This window comes from Chrysemys picta, chromosome 22 (genome assembly GCF_011386835.1).
Source record: "Chrysemys picta bellii isolate R12L10 chromosome 22, ASM1138683v2, whole genome shotgun sequence".
NCBI lineage: Eukaryota > Metazoa > Chordata > Testudines > Emydidae > Chrysemys > Chrysemys picta.
Window position 1 is genome coordinate 17,450,534 of NC_088812.1, and position 10,267 is coordinate 17,460,800.

Below are 10,267 nucleotides of genomic sequence, written 5' to 3' on the forward strand. Positions count from 1 at the left end.
GGCTCCAAATTGAGGAAGGTTAAGCAAATGATAGGTAAGTGGGCTAAATGCTACTTGCTCTCCTTTCCATTAATTAAATTAATGAGCCATGCCACTATTCAAATGATGCGCCTGCTTTCTGCGTGCTCCGGAGGAAAAGCAGCAGCATGCCCTTTGGGCTCAATACAGCCTTCCCCAGGCTCTAGTCACAAGGGAGGGAGTAGATGGATTGGGAAATTGTCTTTGGATGCTTAAGGTTAACTAGGGTGATATTAGTGGGGCTGTTCTGATATTAGGTACGCAACTATACCCCTCCCCTGAAAAAAAAAAGTGTCCTGATTTTTCACACTTGCTATCTGAGCACCCTATGGTTAACTATGGGTATGTTCTTGGCTGACATCCCCCATCTTATTGGAAAGAGGTGCCATTCCTATGGCCGGGGATACATTTAGACTGTAAGGTCTTTGGGGCAGGGACTGTCTTTTTGTTCTGTGTTTGTACAGCACCTAGTACTATGGGGTCCGGGTTCATGAGTGGGGCTCCTAGGTTCTACTGCAAAACAAATAAATTATAATTAATGATCTGAGTCCATTATTTATGATTGGGGACCCGATGTGCTGAGCTCCCAGTCTAAAGAAATAAAGGGTGGAAAGGCACAGAGACGGGACATGACTTGTACAGTATCACACAGCAGAGCTGAGATTAGAACCCAGTGTCCTGACTCCCAATCATATGCACCATGTGCTAGATCAGGGGTAGGCAATTTATGGCACGTGTGCCGAAGGCGGCACTGAGCTGACTTTCAGTGGCACTCACACTGCCTCGGTCCTGGCCACCAGACCAGGGGGCTCTGCATTTTAATTTAATTTTAAATGAAGCTTCTTAAATATTTTAAAAACCTTATTTACTTTACATACAACAATAGTTTTGTTATATATTATAGACTTATAGAAAAAGACCGTCTAAAAATGTTAAAATGTATGATTGGCACGCGAAACCTTAAATTGCGAAGACTCGGCACACCACTTCTGAAAAGTTGCTGACCCCTGTGCTAGAGCATACTGCCTCCCCTCAATCTAACCTGCTTTAATAATCAGAGCAAGAACTCTCCTGATTAAATATGAAGCTATATATGTGGATGGGTCCAGCGAAAGGGAATCAGGTTCTAATCTGGATTCTGACAATTTGCCACAAGGTGTGAGCCAGTCATTTCAATCTCTCTGTGCCTGAGTTTCCCCATCTGTAAAGTAGGGGCAGTAATCCTGACCTGTCTCATTGTGGGGATTAACTCGTTGGCAAGGTACTTAGAAAAAGCTAAGGTGTAAGTATTAGTCAGCTGTTGTGGTGTTTGTGTGTTGTGACCACTTGTTCACTAGGCTGAAAATCATGAACTTGCTCCATACAGGCCAGTACATATCTGTCTGAGCATGACCGCTACTGACCACTGCAGAATGGCGGTCTGGTAGTTAGTGAGATGATGACCTGCAATGGTACTTCATTTCCTTTGTTGGATCAAGCTAGAGTGCTCCAAATATTCCAGGTCAAAGCCCTACGACCATGCACAAGATTCTTTCTATTTCATATTTCAGAGTAGCAGCTGTGTTAATCTGTATCCGCAAAAAGAACAGGAGTACTTGTGGCACCTTAGAGACTAACAAATTTATTAGAGCATAAGCTTTCGTGGGCTACAGCCCACTTCTTCGGATGCATATAGAATGGAACATATATTGAGGAGATATATATACACACATAGGGTACGTCTATACTTACCTCTGGGTCCGGCGGTAAGCAATCGATCTTCTGGGTTCGATTTATTGCGTTTTGTCTAGACGTGATAAATCGATCCCAGATCGATCCCGGAAGTGCTCGCTGTCGACGCTCCGCGAGAGGAGTACGCAGAGTCGACGGGGGAGCCTGCCTGCTGCGTTTGGACCCGCGGTAAGTTCGAACTAATGTACTTTGACTTCAGCTACGTTATTCACGTAGCTGAAGTTGTGTATCTTAGTTCAAAGTGGGGGGTTAGTGTGGACCAGGCCATACAGAGAGCATGAACAGGTGGGAGTTGTCTTACCAACTCTGAGAGGCCAATTAAGTAAGAGAAAAAAAACTTTTGAAGTGATAATCAAGATAGCCTAGTACAGACAGTTTGATAAGAAGTGTGAGAATACTTACAAAGGGAGATAGATTCAATGTTTGTAATGGCTCAGCCATTCCCAGTCCTTATTCAATCCTGAGTTGATTGTATTTAGTTTGCATATCAATTCCAGCTCACCAGTCTCTCCTTGGAGTCTGTTTTTGAAGTTTTTCTGTTGTAAAATAGGTCTGTCATTGAATGACCAGACAGGTTGAAGTGTTCTTCCACTGGTTTTTGAGTATTATGATTCCTGATGTCAGATTGGTGTCCATTAATTCTTTTGCGTAGAGACTGTCCGGTTTGGCCAATGTACATGGCAGAGGGGCATTGTTGGCACATGATGGCATATATCACATTGGTAGATGTGCAGGTGAACGAGCCCCTGATGGTATGGCTGATGTGATTAGGTCCTATGATGATGTCACTTAAATAGATATGTGGACAGAGTTGGCATCAGGCTTTGTTGCAAGGATAGGTTCCTGGGTCAGTGTTTTTGTTCAGTGATGTGTGGTTGCTGGTGAGTGTTTGCTTTAGGTTGGGGGGTTGTCTGTAAGCGAGGACAGGTCTGTCTCCCAAGATCTGTGAGAGTGAGGGATGATCTTTCAGGATAGGTTGTAGATCTTTGATGATGCGCTGGAGAGGTTTTAGTTGGGGGCTGAAGGTGACAGCTAGTGGTGTTCTGTTATTTTCTTTGTTGGGCCTGTCTTGTAGGAGGTGACTTCTGGGTACTCATCTGGCTCTGTCAATCTGTTTTTTCACTTCAGCAGGTGGGTATTGTAGTTTTAAGAATGCTTGATAGAGATCTTGTAGGTGCTTGTCTCTGTATGAGGGATTGGAGCAAATGTGGTTATATCTTAGAGCTTGGCTGTAGACAGTGGATCGTGTGGTGTGTTCTGGATGGAAGCTGGAGGCATGTAGGTAAGTGTAGCGGTCAGTAGGTTTCCGGCATAGGGTGGTATTTATGTGACCATCGCTTATTAGCACAGTAGTGTCCAGGAAATGGACCACTTGTGTGGATTGATCTAGGCTGAGGTTGATGGTGGGATGGAAATTATTGAAATCATGGTGGAATTCCTCAAGGGCTTCTTTTCCATGGGTTCAGATGATGAAGATGTCATCAATGTAGCGCAAGTAGAGTAGGGGCGTTAGGGGACGAGAGCTAAGGAAGCGTTGTTCTAAGTCAGCCATAAAAATGTTGGCATACTGTGGGGCCATGCGGGTACCCATAGCAGTGCCGCTGACTTGAAGGTATATATTGTCCCCAAATGTGGGTGAGGACAAAGTCACAAAGTTCAGCCACCAGGTTAGCTGTGACATTATTGGGAATACTGTTCCTGATAGCTTGTAGTCCATCTTTGTGTGGAATATTGGTGTAGAGGGCTTCTACGTCCATAGTGGCCAGGATGGTGTTTTCTGAAAGATCACCGATGGATTGTAGTTTCCTCAGGAAGTCAGTGGTGTCTCGAAGATAGCTGGGAGTGCTGGTAGCGTAGGGCCTGAGGAGAGAGTCCACATAACCAGACAAGCCTGATGTTAGGGTGCCAATGCCTGAGATGATGGGGCGTCCAGGATTTCCAGGTTTATGGATCTTGGGTAGCAAATAGAATTCTATATGCATCCGAAGAAGTGGGCTGTAGCCCACGAAAGCTTATGCTCTAATAAATTTGTTAGTCTCTAAGGTGCCACAAGTACTCCTGTTCTATTGTCATAGAATCACAGAGTTGAAGGTCAGAAGCGACCACACCAGATCACCAAGTCTAAACTGCTGCACACCACAGGCATCTAAACCCCACCCAGTTACCCCTGTGTAGAGCCCAAATAACCTGGATTAGACTGTTTTACAGCCCTCTGGAGACTGAACTGGTGTGTGACAGGCAGAGAATAAGAGGGAGCAAGGTGTACCAATGCCCTAGGCCCCTGCAAAGGTAGGGAATTGATTTGGTGAGATATACCCAGATAATCCCAGCAAGCGCTCCATGCTCCAGGCCAGAAACCTCAACATCTTTGCCTCTCACATTAATTTAAGTTTGTGAGCAGACAAACTCCGATTCATGGAGTTACTCAAGACCCTTCCTTTGTTCCAGGCAGCTCTTCTGAAGGGTTATACAAATGAATGGATAACTGGGATCTGAGTGGATCTCTGTTTAGGACATGTCATTCCTCTGAGCAAATGCTTAAGGAGGATTTGTTCTAATTTATGAGAGGTCAGGAATTTTCCAACAAATATCAAAATTTTCTGTGGGAAGATTGTGGTTTTTTTCCTCAACTGTTTTGATATTCTGTTTGGAAAAATCTAAACAAAATATTTCATTTTGGGTCAAGACAAATCAAAATATTTCAGTTTGTCAAACCAAATCAAAATGTTGTATTTTGAGTCTGTTCAACGATAATCTGTGTATGCCTGAGCTGATATTGGTACCTCCTGGGTGCTTCATGCCACTATTCTTATGGCTGGACTACATCTCCCATGAAGCACTGTGACTCCCATAATGTACAGTGGCAGGTCAACCAGAGGGGAAACCATGGTGCATCATGAGAGATGTAGTCCAGCCAGAGAGCCCAGGCCATAGAGAGGGACCTGAACTACAGCTCCCAGGAGGCACTGCGGCTGTTGAGGCAGACTTGGATTAATATCAGACTGACTGCCTTTTCCCCTCCTTCTCCCCCCCCCAAAACCCACCACTTTTGACATTTCCAAATCAAAAATTTTCATAACTTTCCGTTCTGCAAAAAGGTCAATATTTTGTCATTTTGTCCTGATTTGAAACAAAACCACATTTCAAAATACTAGAATTCCCTACAAAATAGTTTTCCCCAGCTTCTCTCTAATTGCAGTTGGAGATGGCCTGGAGGCTCAGGGTAGAGCCAGAGAAGTTTGCCGTGCAAAGAAGGCCCCTTGTTACTCAGCAACGCTGCTCCCTGTGTGTCAGATGTGCTTAAATTACAGTCTGTTTGTTTATACAGCCTTTAATACCACAGCACTCATTTCACTGACGAAACCAAGTGCTTAGCCCTGCCGAGCCAGTTCAGCTATGGGGCAGCAAGTTGGAGTCTTGTGGATCTATCAAATCTGGAAATTTTGTCCTGCTGCCCAGCACTACAATATCTGGGCACCTTCCACATAAAACCCTTAGCGACAGCAAAATCTGTAGTAGAACTACACTTGAACATTTTGTAGACTGAACAGTTTTCAGTTGGAAAATTATTTGTATAGTGATAGTGCTTAGGAGTCTCTGGCCTGGACCAGGACCCCATTGGGTTAGGTGCAGTACAAACACAGAACAAAAGATGGTTCCTGCCCCAAAGAGCTTCCAAATTTGAGTTTAAGTCAAGAGACAACAGGTGGCTATGCAGTTTCATCCAATTTGACAAGATTTACAGGAATGTGTCAATTTCAGTGACATTTTTCACTGGGGAAAAAGTCAAAACAATTTTAACTTTCTCAGTTAGTTTCAATAATGTTAAAGTTTCATTTTGATAAAGTAAAAATGTTTTCTTTCAATTTTATATTTTTGATTAATTTTGTTTCTACTTGTATCTTAAAATATTAACGTGAACATCTCTATATTTATTATCTACAATATATGGTCTATTCAATCTTTTGCATTCTAATCGTTTTACATTATGGAAACGGAATGTTTAGAATCCGAATGGAAATGTTTTTGACTTTTCATTCTGATTTGGAAGGAAAACAAATTCGAAGATGTTGGAATTCCCTGAGGGATTCCCCGCAGCTCCATTCCCTAGGGGACGTCATGGAGAGACTGATAACAGAGCTGACAGCCTGAGAGGGAATAAACATGGAACCCCATATGAGTCTATTTCTACAAGGCCTGTGAAGGCAGAATGATCCCTCAAGCAAATGGGAGGTCTGCAAAGAGACAGAGCCCAAATGTCACTTCTCAGACCTGCACCGAGAGAAATTTAAATTCCACTTAGCAATACAACAGTCAGGAAGGGGGAAAATGGCTCCAGCATGGAGCCATGAAATTGACATGAATGATAACCAAGAGCTATGCAAGTAAGGCAGGGTCTACTCTACACGGATACTGCATCGTCCTAACTAAACCAACATAAGCCCTACTCCTCTCGTGGAGTAGTACACGGACATAATTAGGTCAACGTAAGCTGCCTTACATTGATCTAACTCTGTAGTGTAGACCAGGGGTTCTCAACTTTTTTCTCTCTGAGGCCCCCCACAACATGATATAAAAACTCTATGGCCCACCTGTGCCACAACAACTGGTTTTCTGCATATAAAAGCCAGGGTCGGCCGCAGGGCTAAGTTGTTCAGGCTTTGGGTTCAGCTCCAGGAGACAGGGCTCAGGGCCCTGGGCTTCAGCCCCATGCCTTGGGGCTTCGGCTTTCTGCCCTGGTCCCCAGGAAGTCTAACGCTGGCCCTGCTTGGAGGACCCCCTGAAACCTGCTTGCAGCCCCCCAGGGGGCCCCAAATCCCTGGTTGAAAACCACCGGTATAGACCTGGGCTCAGACTTGGAAGACCTGGGTTCAGTTCCCTGCTCTGCTGAAGCCTTATGATAAATCCACTCTACAGATTAGAGAGTCTAGGCCCTTGGACAAGTCACTTGGTCTCTCTGGGCCTCAGCTCCCTCATCTGTAAAATGGGGATAATAGCACTACCCTACTTTACAGGGTATGTATGGGGGGAGGCAGGATATTGAAGAAGGTGAGGTGATTGGATACTATGGCAATGTTTCCCCATTAGACAAACACTTAAGAAGACCACACAACAAATTCTACACACATGATTTTTGTTGTTAAAAATATATACTTTCTGAACACTAGTGATTATTTTCAAACTTGGCTTATTCCTTAGGTCTCACCAAGATCTACAAAGTAAGCCATGGTGGAACAAAATTTAGTCAGGCCTTTCGAACTTTTGCAAGGACATTTCTGATCAGAACACAAAAGGAAGAGGATTTTCCTGTCTTGTTCTCTTTTTCACATGCAGAAAGAACTCCAATCTTGCTCAAACTTAAAAAAACCCAACAATCACAGCTGGGCTAAGCCCAAGCCTGGAAAAATTTATCCCCAAAGGAATCTGGTTCAGAAAGTTATAAAGTAACTGGGGCAAGGGAGGGCGTGATAATGGAAGTTTAATCTCAATTTGTGTGTGCTGCCCCCACCTGCTGTAAGAGATTCCCGCTGCTAGTGGCAGGGTCTGTCAGGCCCTCAGCTTGTATTTTGTCTGTGTGATACACCTCTCTCTAATCCATGGAGTATATTTATACCAAGCTGATGGCTCCCCTCCGGGGACTTACCAGCACTAATTGTCTTTTTTCCAGGACTTGGCCCTTCTGGGCCCTGTTGATGAAAGAAGTACTTGCTCAGCCTTTACGTCAGTGCAGCACAGATACAAGCTACTTAGCATTTGCTAAGTCATTTAACACCCCTTGCCTGAGGTTTTATCAACCGCTGGGCTGGCTTGCTTCAGTATCGAGGGTGGGTTTCCAAAACACAGGCCAAGCTGTCATAAACACCCAGGCAGCCTGGTTCCCTAGCAACATCAACACCAGGTTTTCAGGACCAGCTGTGGGGTTTACAACAGCAGGAGGTGGTCCCTGAGGCTCTGATTGCAGGTGGGGTGTGTGTCAGAGGTAGCTTATCTCTGTTTACTCCTGCTGTAGAAAGCTATAGGGTAGGGACAGGGTCCAGAGTGACCCAGACAAATTAGAGGATTGGGCCAAAAGAAATCTGATGAGGTTCAACAAGGACAAGTGCAGAGTCCTGCACTTAGGAAGGAAGAATCCCATGCACCGCTACAGGCTGGGGACCGACTGGCTAAGCAGCAGTTCTGTAGAAAAGGACCTGGGGATTACAGTGGACAAGAAGCTGGATATGAGTCAGCAGTGTGCCCTTGTTGCCAAGAAGGCCAACGGCATATTGGGCTGTATTAGTAGGAGCATAGCCAGCAGATCGAGGGAAGTGATTATTCCCCTCTATTCGGCACTGGTAAGGCCACACCTGGAGTACTGCATCCAGTTTTGGTCTCCCCACTACTGAAGGAAAGTGGACGAATTGGAGAGAGTCCAGCAGAGGGCAACGAAAATCATTAGAGGGCTGGGGCACATGACTTATGAGGAGAGGCTGAGGGAACTGGGATTGTTTAGTCTGCAGAAGAGAAGAGTGAGGGGGGATTTGATAGCAGCCTTCAACTACCTGAAGGAGGGTTCCAAAGGGGATGGAGCTTGGCTGTTCTCAGTGGTGGCAGATGACAGAACAAGGAGCAATGGTCTCAAGTTGCAGTGGGGGAGGTCTAGGTTGGATATTAGGAAACACTATTTCACTAGGAGGGTGGTGAAGCACTGGAATGAGTTACCTAGGGAGGTGGTGGAATCTCTATCCTTAGAGGTTTTTAAGGCCCGGCTTGACAAAGCCCTGGCTGGGGTGACTTAGTTGGGATTGGTCCTGAGTTGAGCAGAGGATTGGACTAGATGACCTCTTGAGGTCTCTTACAATCCTAATATCTATGATTCTGTGTTGAGGCAGGGATGAATAGGGAGGATGGTCCAAGGGTATTGGGCTGGGACTGAGGACACCTGGCTTCTATTCCCTATGCCCGGTGTGATCTTGGGTAAGTCACTTAAACTACCCTGTGCCTCAGTTCCCCATCTGTACAATAGAGCTAATTCTTTGCTACCTCACAGCGTAGGTGGTGAGGATAAACCCATTGATCAGATACCACAGCAGTGAGGGCTGTGTAAGTACCTACATAAAAATCAGGTAGGTAGATGTAACATGAGTCAGTAGCAGGGAGGAGAAAAGGGTTTAGAGTGCTGCAGGCATGACCAATTCTAAAATCCTGCCATCTACATGCCCCACAGCCTTTAAGAGGAGTCACATGTACTTGCCTGTGTGTCACAGGCCCTGGACTATTAACAGTGATTCACAAGTGGTTCCTGGTCAAGGCCACCTCTGAGTTACTTGTATTACTGTAGTGCCTAAGCACCCCCAATCCTGGACCAGGACCCCTCTGTGCTAAGCAGCGTACAATCAGAATTGAAAGACAGACAGCCCCTTGCCTACACTAGCTGCGAAGTTTCCAGTGGCTGTTGCATGTGCCGTGCCAAGCCAAGGTGGCCACAGCTTTGTTGCAAGGGCCATTTCCCTTTGAGCTGCCGGTGCTCCGAGCAGAGTGAGGTCAAAATGCAGCTGTCCTTCCTCTCCAACTTCAGCACTTACAGGTGCAAATGAACACAATACTGACACCTAAATGGCATGCCCAGAGCAGCCTTCAAAGCATCAGCCATTGGCAAAGACAAGACAGAGGGACGATGAAAGATGCCTGCTTAGCACAGCGAGGGCCTGGGTTCCCCATCCTCACTAGGTGCATCTGAGGCAGTAGCAGGCTTCTGAGCCCAGTCAATGTGCCTCAAGCCTGTATTGGGGGTGCACTGCGGTGGGGGCTCTGTGAGGGACAGACAGGCTCTGTGGTCCATTCAAGTCACACTGATCCCATCAGGAAGGGAGCCGGTGATTAGGGCAGCTTGTGTGACAGAGGCATTCATGTACTGACTGAGACCATGTCCTGCACAGACTCATTATACAGAGGGCACCGGCCTGCTGCCAGGGGGGAAGGCGGAGACACAGGCCCACAAGGCAGGAGAGCTGGCTTCTACTCCCTGCTTTACCACACTCCCTTGGAGACCTTAGGGCACATCTCTTCGGCTCTTTGCCTCACTCTCCCCATTACAATGCAAGTGTAGCACATTATCTGCCACAGGGGAGGCTGAGATGCTTCCCAGGCAGGGTTCTAAGTACAGGGTGTCATTAGCAGCTAGCGCAGGATTGGCCCTACATAACTAATTCACCAACTACTGACTCAGTTCTGGTTCTAGGGAGGTAGGCCCCTACCTTTGAGGGCTGGCAAATCCTCTTGCTTCCAACTTGTCTCCCTCCCACGCTGCTGGCTGAAGACTGACCAGCGCAGACTGCACAAGGCAGCCACGAAGGAATGTGCAGCTAGGCCGGTTCCAGCTGGAATGGGCTCAGCTGCTGCCAACCACCCTGAAACTATTTGGACTGCTGAACCCAGAGCCTGGATTTGCCCAGCAAACACTCCTTGGGAAGCTGCCCTTATCATTTATAACCTAAGCGAGCCTGGACAGAGGCAAGACTCTCCCAGCTCCACCGCT